Here is a 15,730-nt window from a genome sequence, read left to right as displayed (position 1 = left end):
AAGAAAGTGAGCTTTTAATTTCCTTAGCTTCATGATAAATGTCAGGAATCAGACTCTTGACCACTGTGTTACCTTACCACGCCCTTACCCCACCCCTGAACCTGATTAAAATAAAGAGATTTAGCTCTAGTCTAAGGCAGGTAGATTGAAAAATAAACTTGAGTAAGGCTGTATTAAAACCAAAGGCTATATTCTAAGGAAGCCTCCAATCTGAATTCTGTGATAGTCACAAAGAACCATCACCCTTGACTCTTCTCGTCTCCACCCACCCCTGCCAGGTCCTTTTAATGCATATACAATTTTTCTGGTAACGTAAGCACTTCAGTAATCAATGCCCTTTAGCATGGTAAATAGATATAAGTAATACCATTACTTATTAATGACAGAAAAGTGCTAGGATGATGAAACATGTTTCCCAGCTTATTTTCTGATTGGATGCAGAGAGATTGCCTTTCATCTTCACACTGGGCACCTTGTTGTTTCCTCTGCAGCAGGCAGAAGTATCTCACACACACACACACACACACAGACACACACACACACACAGACACACACACACAGACACACACAGACACACACACAGTCACACACACAGACACACACGGATACACACAGACACACACAGACACACAGACACAGATACACACGCAGACACACAGACACACACAGATACACACACAGACACACACACACACAGACACAGACACACACAGACACACACAGAAACACACAGACACACACACACACAGACACACACTCACACACGCACTCACATTTCTCTCCTTTTCATCTTATGATTCTTACTGAATAGACAGTTGGCCTAAGTCAATTAACACATATGAATAACTGTGCTGTGCAATGTGCTAATTTTTATATAAATTTACTTCATTTAACTTGACATTTACAACATTATTATAACATGGTTCTTGTATTTTTACATTTTGTAAGTGAAGGCATCGAAATTCAGATAATTTTACTGATTTGTCCAAAGTGGATATAGGACTCAAAGGATCTAATTTCAAACCTGAGATCTAAATAAATTGCATTTACCAACATGCCATGACCCCTTTACAGAAAAATACATGTTTTGTCAGGTTAAAATTAAAAGCTAAGTGGTTTATGTGTGTTTGTTTCTTTATTCATTTATTTATTAGATAGTTTGATCATTTTTATCTCTAGGCATTAATGAATATTAAAAGCGGACTCTAATTGTCTGGAATGCTTAAAGTGATCCAGCTTGCTTGACTCATTTTATTTTATAAGATTTAAGGAAAACTAGCTCAAATACTCCTCTTTACTATAGCTGGAACATCTTCAGAGATTTTCAGAGAGCTGGTATTTTACTTTGTTATCCCCTGCTTCAATTTCTGATTTTTGTTAAATTCTTAAATCCAGTCATACCTTGGATACTGCCCTTTTCTATGTTTCTGGTGGCTACTCAAATGCATAAGTCGAAAATTTTCATCTTTTTATAAAACTGTGGATAGCCCTTATTGATAAAAGTTTGGTATACAATTCAATGTGTACTAACATTTTAAAAATATCACTTATAGTGGTATGTATGTGCTGTGTGTGTGAATGTGTGTCTGTGTGTACATGCACACATGTAAGGTTGGAGTAGAAGTGAATGAAGTTTACAGTTTTGTATTACAAAGAATGTTAAGCACTAAGCTACTCTATTCCAATCGTTTTGCTTTTACGGATACCCTGTCCTCAAAAACTATCCCCCAGCCATGTTACCAGGCTCTTCTCTTTTGCTCACTTGCTTCTCAATCTAGTTGTGTTCCTCCGATTCTTGTTACACTATTGGACAATGTGTGCTCTTGTTCACACTAGATATGAAATCTAGTGTAGAATATGGAATGTGGAGGAATATTGCTAACAAGGAATGTATTGTATTAGAGAGGTTCTCTAAATAGAGTGTCATTTGCTTCCCAGAGAAGTAATTTCACTTCTTTAGAGGACAAGCAGCAGTTTTTACTTGAATAATGATTTATTATTATTTGAAGCAGTTGTTATTTGAAGAAGGTCACACACACACACACACACACACACACACACACACACACACACATTTGTGTTCCACTATAAAAAGATACAAAAATAGTGGTCAGTCTGAGTCTCCAGACTCCCAGTTCATGGTTTCTAAATTAATCCTGGCTGTCCATGAACAAGCTAATTTAACTTCTTTTTTTTTTTTTTTTTTTTTTTTTTCTTTTTTTTGAGATGGAGTCTCCCTCTGCCGCCCAAGCTGGAGTGCAGTGAAGTGATCTTGACTCACTGAAACCTCTGGCTCCTAGGTTCGAGTGATTATCCTGCTTCACCTTCCCAAGTAGTCGGAATTACAGGAGCATGCCTCCACACCCAGCTAATTTTTGTATTTTTAGTAGAGATAGGGTTTGACCATGTAGCCAGGATGGTCTTGATCTCCTGACCTTGTGATCCACCGGTCTTGTCTCCCAAAGTGCTGGGAATACAGGCATGAGCCACCACACCTGGCCTTTATGCATCATTTTAGAGTACTCTTTAAAACACTACTTTTAAATAATTTCAGTGTTCATGTTTGTGTAATAATACTTGAAACATTTATAAAGTGTAGGCTTTGATCCTATTAGCCATAGAGTAATTATTATCACAGTATCTTTGTAACTTGGCAACTCCAGTTTTTGAGAGCAACTCCCTAGTTTTACAGGTGCAATTATTTTTTTCAGCACAGTAACTTATTGGCTACCTGGAAACATGGTAATCCAGGTGTAAGCATCCCTGGATAACTGCCGAAGCAGCTGAATCCCCACCTGGTATTTGGCATTTGGCCTGTAATCAAATTCTTCCTACATCGGACCACTTGCTTTTTTCTAGAAACAAATACAATTTTACTTTCAGATAGAATGTTTGACAAGAATGGCATTTACATTCTGTTGTATTAAAATTTGTATTTATATTTGTTTATGGGGGTTGTTATAGTTACATAATACACATAGAAGAACATAGCTTTGGACCACTACCTCATACCATAAATGCAATTAATTAGAAATCAATCAAAAATAAAAAATAATGTTGAGATAATATGTGTATTCTCTCTCTCTCTCTCTCTCTCTCTCTCTCTCTCTCTCTCTTTCTCTGTGTGTGTGTGTGTGTGTGTGTCTGTGTGTCTCTGTGTGTGTGTGTCTCTGTGTGTGTGTGTCTGTGTGTGTGTGTGTGTGTGTACCACTTTCAAAGTCCAGGAATGCATAATTGTGCTAAGGATCTTAGTGCTTCTTGGATCTCAGTGATGATAAAAATAATTTAAACTGGGAAGGAGAGGACTTCAAAAACAAATAAAAAAGAAAGATTATTGGTTTCCACTCTCTGGGATTTTTGAGTTACTCACTTTCTCTACTGAATCAGAATGCCAATTTCAAAATAAATCTGCAAGTGATATGGCAACTGCTTATCAAGCACTTACTGGGCACCTGTAAGAACATTGTTTCTACTCTATGGGTAACTTTCATATGAGCACTGCCCTCTGTGATTTCAATCCAGAGGAATCATAAATTATTTCTCATTATTTATTTATTAAAGTTGAACTCCTCAAATTTCCACTCCAAACTGTTTAATACTAATTCTTTGCATTGTATTCTACTCTTCAATTTACAACAAAAAGAAGAAAGACTGTGGTCTCTGGAGGCAGATTAGAATCCAAACTCAGAAGAGTCTCTCACTTATTTTTACCCTTATTGTTCTCAGCTATAATATAGGGAAAAAGCAATTCTCTCACAAGGGGTATTTTGAGTATTAAATGGAAGTGTGTAACTAGGTATTTATCCCGCTGGAAACGTTTTGCTAAATGATACTCTTGTTTGTCTATTGGCAGTCAGAATTTTTCAACAAGTCAATCACTTGTTTCAGAAAATTTAATAAAAGGGTCAGTTACTATAATACTGATTTTATTAAAAATTTCTTTAAGAATATTAAAATTATAGTATATTAAATATCCAGTCCTGCATTTCCGCACTTCACTAATGAATTCGTTGAATGTTCTGAGATATGGAAAATCCTATTCCCAGTTTTCTAAATAAGACAAATACAAAGTAACAATATCTATATTTTATAAATATCATTCAGGTATAATTTACATTAACCATTTATGAAAGTTCTGTGATCTCATCTTTGTAAAGATACCAAAGGTTAAGCACCATAAATTCTTAGCAAAAGAGTTCCATTTCATCCTAGGCATTATAGAAACAAAACGAAACAAAAGAACAAAAAAATATTGGCTTAGATTGGTCTCTCGCCTGTCCTTCTGCAAAATAAATAAGATTATCAGGACATCACATAGTGTATTCATTGTTTTTGGCACCATTCAAATATAAAACACAGAATAAGGTGCAATTAACTCATCCATTATCTTTTGCTTACTAGAAAGTTTCCAGAATTATAACATTGATATAATGGTTGGAGACATTCTAAGTTAACTTTGCTTTCTTGCAAATGATAATGAAGTTAAGAGAATTTGCTGTTTTTGAATAACTAATGAAGTGGTTCTTGAACTTAGCCTCTATGTGTCATTCTCTTTAGCACATGACTGTGGACTGAACTGCCTTTAGTTTTTGTTTTTTTCTCTCTGTGTGTGCTCCCTTAGTTACCCTAGACACACATAAAAGAAGAATTCGTTCTCAAAAAAAGAGGGAAATTTTTTTTCTATTAAAAATCATAAACACATAGGAAGTCCTGCGCACAATTTTCCCACTGAGTCAGCTCCACATCTGAGCTGTCCACTTACTCTGGGTGTCTGGGAGTTCCAACTTACATTCATTGATCTTTTTCTCTCTTTGTCTTATAGCACCTAACACATTTCTACTACTCTCCCTCCAGGGTCCTACCTCCATTCTGATGATAAATCTTGATCTCCCTACAGTTTGATCCTGGTTCAATCCCAGGAATCAGTAAAATGCCCTTATCTTTTGTCCCAAGAGAATTCACAGATTTTTCTGCATTTCAGTGTAACTTACACACAGGATGAGGAAACCTTTTCCTAACTAATACTTTACACTTCTCAGATAATAACTTCAGGCTGTTAAGAGAAGAACTTATCAGTCTATTTATCCTATCCAAAGCCACCATGAAGAATGGGGAGTTAGGCTGAGAGGAAGAAAAGGGTTAGAGAATAGTATATGTCTTGCTGTCAGATGCCTATACATGATTTGAAATTTTATAACAGATATTTCTCAAAAATTGTATTCACTGTTTGAGAAAAACTACACATGTATGTGCACACATGATATACACACAGTATACAGTATTGTAAAAGTGACCTCTTTCAAAGAATTGAGTTGGAGGAATGCCTAGACACTCTGCTACAAGGTAGGGTAGAGAGAAAAAAATGCAGAAGAAAGGAAAAAGCACAGATTGGCGCTATATTCTTGCTTCTCACTTGTAATACAAAACCTATAAATATTTTATTTGACTGTTTTTGTTTCCGATAAATAAAACCTGCATTTGAAATGACGTTTTGTCCGCGGTGGCTCAAGCCTGTAATCCCAGCACTTTGGGAGGCCGAGGCGGGTGGATCACGAGGTCGAGAGATCGAGACCATCCTGGTCAACATGGTGAAACCCCGTCTCTACTAAAAAAAATACAAAAAAATTAGCTGGGCATGGTGGCACGTGCCTGTAATCCCAGCTACTCAGGAGGCTGAGGCTGGAGAATTGCCTGAACCCAGGAGGCGGAGGTTGCGGTGAGCCGAGATCGCGCCATTGCACTCCAGCCTGGGTAACGAGAGTGAAACTCCGTCTCAAAAAAAAAAAAAAAAAAAAAAAAAAGAAATGACGTTTTGTCTTATGTCCTCAAGCATTTACTTGAATTCTTATTTTCTGTCCCAAATAAGTAAGAAAACAGCCCCAAGGTCTGTGAACAATTTACATGACAAAAACATCATCTTCCAGCCTGGAACTCTCTCCCAGGGGTTTCGATTGGAAGATGAGTGAGGTTCATTCACAAACTTCAGAGACAGGTAGGAGAGTACAAAGTAAAAGTTAAGTACCCTAATAAGGTAGTTCTGAAGGCTCATCAGCTCCTTGTGTTTGATAGGTTCTGTCACCGTTGCCAACACAGCTGCTAAAGAAGGCTGCCAAAGAGGAAGAAAATGAAGGAGGTTGAGACTGCAGTAGGGGAAAATATTTTACACAACTTGGCACCATCTGCCATTCTCTTAATCTTTGTTCAGCAAGGAGTGGATTGAAAGTGGATGTGGACAACGACTCTGACAGCTAACATTTGGTGATATAATCATTAAAACTTGCTGACCCTGTGTTACTAAAATGCCTTACTAAAAATGCAAAGAATAGGTAAAGAACATTCCATATTTGTTTTTAGCTATGTTTGCTTTGAAGGAGTCTTAAGAAGCGAAACAAACCAACTAATCAAACGAACAAAAACCTAACTTCTGCTATTTTATTTGTGCCACTTTAATTTACTTGGCTGTAAGAGTCTGCCAAGATAATGGAGTCATTCTGCCTTGATTACAAAATAATTCTATAACAATAATATTGGTATTTTTACATAATCTAGGATGAAATTATTTTGCTTCATTAGCTATTAAATTTAATTGATATATTCATAATATTTAAATACTTTATCAACCTCTTCAACTTCTTTTTAACAATTCTAAGGCATTTTAAAATTTAATGACATGAAATCAGAACATTGACTCATTTTTAGCTTACGTACTTTTTCTAGTGTACTGTTGAAGTACACAGCATGATTAACACAAATAATAGACTTCGACATCATCTTTTGCTTGATAATAAAATTATTTTACCTAAAACACTAGCTGTTGTTCTGAATAATTAATTGGCTATGTCATCAACTGTCAAATTAGTACATTTTATGAAGATTTTATCTTGATTAAAGTTATTTTACAGAAAATAATTAAAATATAATTACTAGTCTTTGTTGTAATGAATTATCCAGCAGTCAAACTTACAAAAATGTCTCTAAACATGTCTGATCTGATTGGCTTTCTTTATTCACTAAATGACACAGCGACTTAAGTTTAGTGTGTGCTGAATCCAAATTTCGTGATTTTTGTTACTTAAAAAATTTACAGAATAGACCAAAGAACTGTGAAAAGAATCCTTCTATTTTGCCTATTTTATGTTAGCAACTTATAAATGTCATTTGAAATGGAAACACAATTTCATTACCCACATCTGATTTTGTTTTAACTTTGAAGGTCTGTATGAAAAAAAATTATTAATATTTTAAAACTTATATAAATGGAATTGTTTTGTTTTTATATTGTGGTATAATCATTTTTCCAAATTGTCATGTCCACTCTACATGCCCTTTGGTGAAATAAATCTAAAATGATGAACTTGTTACCTGAACTGGTTTTGCTACTGATGATGGTGAATATGGACATCAACTATGTCCAGATACTGCATCTGTAAGATGATACATGTATTTCATATATTAGCTTACTTTATCTTATCCTAATAAAACATCTGAGATCTGTGCTTTTATTATTTCAAATCTACATATATTAAAACTAAGACTTGAAAACTACCCCATGCATTTCCCTAAGTTACACTGAATGTGACTTTGCAAAGATTAAAACTGTCGCCATTGCGATATCAAAATTTGTCCCTAAATGGAAAGCCTAGTTAACTAGTCTCTCCACTCTCCTGGGTACAGAGCATAGGCTGCGTACCATTTAAACACTATTCTTGTCTTTCTCATCCTTGGCAATCTTGTCCATCATTTATTTCTAGGTTGTTGTCAGATTGTCAATAGACTATTTCTAAGATTTTTGTATTTCCTTCTAGTTCTTCAGAACTTCAGCCTGCATGGTTAAAGCTATTTTACACTGCATGAAGCTCCTTTTTCTCCCTTCTTTTCTCCCATTTCTTCTTAACAAGCAGTTTTATTCTTTCAGCAATAGAAGTCACTGCTGCATGATTGAACTTGAAGTTCAACTTCTTGTTTTCAATTTGGGGCTTCTCATCTTCAATTTGAAACTTACTGGTAAACTCCTTTGCTAAGCACTCAAAGTTTCCCATCTCTCAAAGGTCTGTTCTATATACCCTTTGAAGATTACCTTTGGATGAGTTTGGATGGGTTTCTTAATGTAGAGAATAAGGATTTTTTGTTTGTTTCTTTTATAAACCCTCACGAGGAACTCTTGGTCAGTCTTTAGAAAAAGGAGGATATTAGGAAAACGTGTTGGCAATTCTTTTTTCTATGTGTAAAAATGCAACTATATTTTGAACTTGGAAGATGAAAAAATATTACAGATTGTTGTTAATGACCACAAAAGCTTAAATATTTAAAATTAAAAATAAAGTAATAAAACCTTAGAAAAACAGCATTTTCAGCAAATTAGCTAAGACCACTCCAACCAAAATCTCCCTATTTTTTAACAGCTTCATTGAGATATAGTTTATATAGTATAAAATTCATCGATTGTGAGTATAATCCCATGGTTTTTAGTATGTCCACAAAGTTGTATAATCATGACTAAAATCAACTTTAGGATATTTTTATCATCCTAAGGAGAAACCTCTACAGCTATTTGCAGTCATTTCCTGTATAATGAAGAGCTCCCTTTACCCCAAGTGAGGTCTAGCCTTTGCCTTCAGCTACTGGGAGGTGATGTCTAGGCCCCTCTAACGTCCTGCCTGATAGGAATGTCTTCGTTTGCCACTGGATAGCCGATCAGTGTGATATATGGTGAAGTCTTTAGGACACATCACATCAGCTTCAACCTCCCGAGAAGTTAGAAACTAAAGGTATCAGCCCTAACCTCCAAAAGGGTCTAGAAACTGAAGATCAGTCACTTAGCACATAATAAAGACCCAGCAAACACTTTGGACACCAAAGTCTTGGATGAGTTTCCCTGCTTGGCAGAACTCTGTATTGTCACACATCATAGCCAGGGGAAGGTAGCACTGTCCAAAAATCCACAGGAGGGACAGCAGAAAGCTTTACGTTTAGATCTCTTTCAGACTCTACCATATGTCTCTCTTTCTTTGGTTGATGCTAATTTATGTTCTTTTACTTCAATAAAACCATAATCAGAGTATTTTCCAGAGTTCCATGTGTTATTCTAGCAAAGTATTGAAACTGAAGGCTATGGTGGGAATCCCAACAATTTGTAGTTGGCTGATCTGAAGTGAGGGTGGTTCTGAGACCACTCAAATTTGCAGATGGTGTCTAAAGTTAGGGGACTCTTCTTGTTCTCTCAGACTGTAAAAATTGTCTGACTCATGTTTTTCACTTCTCTTCAAGGCCTCTTAACCCCCCAGACCCTGGGAATCACAAATCTACTTCTTGTGTCTACAGATACAACTACTTTTGATATTTCACATAAATGAAACCATATAGTAGGTGTTTTTTTGTGAATGATTTCTCTTAATTAGCATAGTATTTTCAATGTTCATATTGTATAAGTACTTCATTTTTTCTATGTTTGAATGACATTCCACAACATAATTATATCATTTTTGTTTATTCATTCATCAGTTTATAAGCATTTAATTTGTACTTTTTAGCTATTATAAGTTGTGTTACTATGAACATTTGTATGTATGTTTCATTTGAATAAAACAAAAATCTGTTTTCAAGTTTTTAGGGTTTATGCCTAGAAATGAAATTGATGGGTCATAGAAGAATTCTATGTTCAACTTACTGAGGAACTGTTAAACGTTTTACTACAATGCCTGCATCATATTGCATTCTCACCAGCCATGTATTAGGGTTCTGATTCTCCACATCCTTAACAACACATTAATTTTCATCATTTTGATTATAACAATCCTACTGAGTAGGAAGAGATATCATGTAGTGTCGATTTGCATTTTCTTAGTGGTTAATAATGATGAGTAACTTTTCGTATATTTGATAGCATTTCTATATCTCTGGGGAAATGTCTATTAATATCTGTTGTCCATTTTTTAGTTGAGTTGTTTATTTTTTCAGTGAGTTACAAGATATATCTGCACTTATCAGATATATGATTTTCAAATATTCCCACCCATGATGGGGACTTTTCACGTTCTTAATGGTGTCTTCTGAAGCACAAAAGTGTTTAATTATGATGAAGTCCAATTAGCAAATTGCTTTTACTTTTGTCACTTGTAGTTTTGTTGTCATATCTAAGATACCTTTGCCAAATCAATGCCACAAAAATTTATGCCTATGTTTTATTCTAATAATTTTATAGTTTTGGTATTTATGTTTGTGCCTGTGATCGATTTCAAATTTATTTTTTCATATGGTGCAAGAACTTCATTCCTTACATGTGGATACCTAGTTTTCTCCACAGGAATTGTTGAAAAGGTGATTTTTCCCTCATTGGATTGTCTAGCACCATTGCTGAAAACTACTTGACCATGAATAAGAATATTCATTTCTAAATTATAAATTTGATTCTATTGATCTATATGTCTATTTTTATGCCAGTACCATACTGCCTTGATTATTCTAACTTTGTAGCAAGTTTTGAAACAGGAAAATGTGAGTACAACTTTGTTCTGTTTTTCAAGAGTGTTTAGCTCTTCTGGATAATATATTCTAGTCTTAATAGCTATTGATTATTTACTTTATATACTTTTCCATGAACAGATGGGTGAGAGATAGATGCATAAGACATTTTGATATAACGAATATGTGGGGACCTTACTCAATCCCCACACATATGCGGTTCCAGCTCAGTTGTAAGTTCAAGAAGTCAGGGATGTATAGATCTAATTTGTTTTCAGAACTACAGATTTTAACTATTTCTTTTCATTACAATAACTTGTTTATCTGAGTTCAAAGAGGAACTATCACAACCTAGTGGGAAGTTACTAAAGATTTCACATAAGTGGTACTATGCCATCCACATTTTGAAATAGTGCTAAGATTCTGTTGGCATGAAGAGATGGCTTGGGCTGGAATATAGAATTAAACAAGCAAACAAAACACATACCAAGACTATCCAGATATGCTGAAGCAGCTGAAGCTAAGGTGTTCAACCTAACAGATGATAACAAAAAAAGGGAATATGAATAATCCTGATTTTCAACATCATTACTATTTCCTTGAGGAAGTACTGTATAACATCAGATCCAATTAATACTTCCTAATTGAAGACAGGAAAAGTAACTAATATTTATGGAGTTTCTACTATAAGTGAATGCTTTATATTTATCCCCTTTAGCTGTTATCTTGAGAAATAGCTTGCAGGATAAACATTGACAACTTTTAAACATAAAGGTGATAAAGTTCAAAGGGGCTGAATTACACAAGGTGAAGCAGCATGAAAATCTTTCACACAGAGTTGCTATCCAAGTCTTTCTGATTTCAAATCCCGGGTTCTTTGAGTGAACTGTGATACTGGGAAGGTAACCATTGCATAAGAAATGCTATAGATTAGTTGAGGATAATTTAATGAAAGGGGCATGGGCTAAAAATAGATTGACCTAGAAAGTAGATTTTCTTAATGGAACATCAAGTGATAGGACACATAACTGATACTTGCTAGAATTTCTTTTAAACAAACAAATGAATAAAATTACATTTAAAAATCAGGTGATTCAACCAAAAACAGATTTCAGTACTTTATTGTACACTATCTATAATATTTGTTTTGTTTCACATGTGAAGTCATATCCCTTCCTCTTCTATAGCACATCTCTTTTCAATAGAATTCATTTGCTGTAAGTAACTAAGAGTCTAGCAAAACACAAACTTCAATATTAAAATATTTTCAATTCTATGTGATCATAGGCAAAATGTAGTTGGAAATAATGGAAAAATGTTCTGAAGCCACTAACAAGTATACTCAGCTGATTACTGAATTTTTATTGAAGTGTAAGGGAGAATCTATTTCATTTAAAACATAACATACAGCTCATGACACATATTCCATAGTTCTTGTCATACAGGGGTGCACAGTAATTGTTGAGAAACTAAGAGAAAAATGAGTAGTGTATTTTGACATTTTTCTTCCAGGAAAGGGAATATTATTAATCATCCCTATGGGTATTTTGATACCTTCCGGACTAAGGAAGTCTTCAGCAATTGTGTATAATTTGGGTAATATCCTAAATTAGTAGTAATCTATTTGTGGATACGTCTTTTAAATTGAGGTAATTTCTCATTTCCTCAGTTATTTAATTGTACTTTGAACAGTTTTGGCAGGCAACTCATTATGTATTCTCCTCACTATATTTCATTTTTATTATACAAAGTCACATTGAAATGAAATGGATACATGCACCATTGACTTTAATAGGATTTTACATTGTAAGAATAATATACAGGTACACTGTATTGCATAGAAATACCTTGTGGGGTAAGAATAACATGGCTATTGTGGAATTCCACAGCATATAACTCAACAGGCAGTCATAACTACAGGTTTATAGTTTTCTTTAGGGGGAGATTAAAAAAAATGAAGGAAAAGTGGTTTTAACAAGCCCATATATGTAATATTCATTGTAGAAAGCACTATCTGGAATATTTTGTAAATGTGAAATTGAATTTATATAAAGCAAAAGAGTTCAGAAAACTATAAAAACTGTGTACTGTAACGAAAGTCATTTCTGACAAGTGGGAAACTCATTTAACAAAGATTTCTTTGTAACTACAGTTTTGAAATGATTTTGTAATAATGCTCAGAACTCGATAAAACATCAGCAGTATAAGCCGATTGACTTTCTCATGAGGCTAAAAATGAGCAAAAAATGATCACAATAGAGCAAATTAGTTATTCTGGGAATTAACAGTTATTGAGCAACTTTTCAACATCTCTCAGGATGAACAAATGAGAGGTGGTAAAGAATCATATTTAAGAATATGTCCTTCTGAGTCAGGTTTTGTTGCACCAAGCTGCCTGATTGGCCTAGTACACTTGAGTTAATCTCTCTAAAACTCAAGTTCCTTAATCACAAAATGTTGATAATAATAGCATATAATTAATAGAATTATTAGAAGAAAAAAATAAACTGTGATATAAAAAAATATTACCATAATGTCTGGTATACAGTAGGTTGCATACAGTCCCTCTTATAATTCCCCAAATATACTCCACAAAATATCAGTGACACAATACACTGAACTGCAACAACAAACACAAGTAAGTAAATAAGCAAGATATGATGATCACATCGGTTGTGAATTTCAATTGAGAAGTAATATATGAAGCATATACTCGGACAGTCAGATGGTAAAGGCTCTGATAAGTACTGCTATAATGGGAATTTTACTCTTTTGAAACTGAAGGGTATTAAAATAAACTTAGGGAAAAAAGACAAAAAATTAAGTAGTATTTTGTTACCCTTCATGCATCAAATTGCTGTTTACATAGGTATCATCTATTGTTGTGTGGATACACACATTTTTAAAAGAACATTTCCCAGATTGTTAGTTCGCAAGGTTGTCATAAGGAAAGAACCACATGTTCAAACAATTTTAGTAAATAGCTCGGTTCAGTTAAAGTTATCAGTTTCATGCTAGGTCTCCTTACTTATTTCCCAATAGATTTGTGACTTACTGGATGGTGATCCTTAAATCATAGTATCTAGGATTGTGTGTAAACCCATTCTTGGTGTTTTATAAATAAATACCTGAGGCAGGGTAACATAAATAACGAGGTTTAACTGGCTCATGATTTTGAAGGCTACATAGCAGCATCTGCTTAGATTTTGGTGACCTCAGGAAGCTTCCAGTCAGATGCTAGGCAAATGGAGAGCAAGTGATATCACATGGCAAGAGAAGGAGCAAGAAAGAGAGAAAGGAGAGGTGTCCTACTCTTTCAAACAACCAGATGTCATGTGAACTCAAAGCAAGAACTCACATATCAAGGGGATGGTGCTAAGCCATTCAGGAACTATCGACCCCATGATCCAGTGACCTCCAACCAGGCCCCACCTCCGACATTGGTAATCACATTTCATATGAGACAGCATTCAAACCACATCAGGTTGAGAGACAAGAGAATAACGAATTTGGGATAAAAACAGAAAAATGCTGCTTTTATTGGAGATACTTTTTCCACATAATCTGCTTCGGCTGATGAAATAACTGTGGAATATTGCATTGTTTTTTTTTGGACAATGCTCTTTTTAGATGCAGAAACACAATCTGTTGTCAGTGGAGGCTCTTTTCCAGCCATCAACTCATCTTCAAACTTTAGGCAGGCATTTACAAGGAACCTTCTACTTTCATTTGCTCCATCTGTTTTTGCCCATTCTACACCGGGACTCCTCTTAAATTGCCCTAAGAGTCCCCAGACAACTATCTAATATCAAGATACTTGTTTGTTTGTTTGTTTTTACAAAAGCTTTAATTTCATTTGAATTCTCCATCAAAGCCTCATTCTGTTTTAAAAGGAGCAAACAGAAATTTTAATAAATTTTAATAATAAACCATGTTGCTAGAATTCACTCTTTTGCCTTATCTTTGTATTAACTTCCTTTAAATAGTTGTTGCCTCAATATTCTTGAACTGCTAGTCTCTTCTCAAATTGATACATCAAATCTTTGATATCTAAGTACTGTTTTTTTTTTCCAAAACACAAACTCTAATTTTTTATTGTTAGATTTTATAGATATTAAATTGCTCTGAAAAAATTGTCATAGTAGTTCCCAGCAGTGTTTCTGTGCTTTTCTTGTTCCTGACCAGTGATGGATTGCGCACAGGTAGCAGTTTGTGGACTGGTCCCCACTGTCTTCCCATGTCTGCACCCCTGGCCCATGGGGGTAGCCATTTCCTGTCTTTGGCTGGAGGGCAGGAATGTTGGTGGGCTGAGGGCAGGCTGTAGAGACTCCTCACATGGTGTGGAGTAGGAAGCAGAAATCCCCACATGAGTCTGATGTGTGTTCTCACTAAGATTTAGAGTTTCTTAGATAGCAATTTTGGTACTAAGGACGCGAATCATCTCAAGTTGGTTTTGGGTACAGGGCTCATCATCCACACACACACACACAAAACTGCAGTGGTAGACATAGGAATGGCAGAAGCCAGGACAATTTCAAGGACCTCAGCAGGCCAAATTCATGGACCCTCATTTAGGGGCCTCCTATTAACGTGGCTCAGCTTCCAGCTTTCCCCATCTCTTGGCATAAATTATCAAGACAGGGATTCTGTGAACTCAGTGAGGGAAAATGTTCACCTCAGTTCCATTAGTAGCAGGCCAAGAGATGTTATCTCAGCACCTGCTCCGCTCTGTAGAGGCTATGAAAATCAACTCTTTGAGAAATGAGTTAATGGCAGCCTGGGACCCAGGGAAGATCTGGGTGCAAGCTGCTGCCTATGGAAGGTTCAAAACAATGTGCTAGTACTCAAGGAGGAGAAAAGTTTTATTTTATTTGTTGTTGTTTTTTTTTTTTTAATTACACTTTAAGTTCTGGGATACATGTGCAGAACTTGCAGGTTTGTCACATAGGAATACATGTGCCATGGTGGTTTGCTGCACCCATCAACCTCTCATCTAGGTTTTAAGTCCCACATGCATTAGGTATGGGTCCTAATGCTCTCCCTCCTCTCACCCCCCATACCCCAACAGGCCCTGATGTGTGGTGTTCCCCTCCCTGTGTCCATGTGTTCTCATTGTATAGTAAATAATACTGCAGTAAACATATTTGTGCATGTGTCTTTATAGAAGAATGATTCATAATCCTTTGGGTACATACTCAGTAATGGGATTGCTGAGTCAAATGGTATTTCTGGTTCTAGATCTTGAAGAATCACCACATTGTCTTCCGCA

The sequence above is a fragment of the Saimiri boliviensis genome, chromosome 1 (genome assembly GCF_048565385.1).
Source record: "Saimiri boliviensis isolate mSaiBol1 chromosome 1, mSaiBol1.pri, whole genome shotgun sequence".
Classification (NCBI taxonomy): domain Eukaryota; kingdom Metazoa; phylum Chordata; class Mammalia; order Primates; family Cebidae; genus Saimiri; species Saimiri boliviensis.
Note: the sequence above shows the minus strand (reverse complement) of the source record.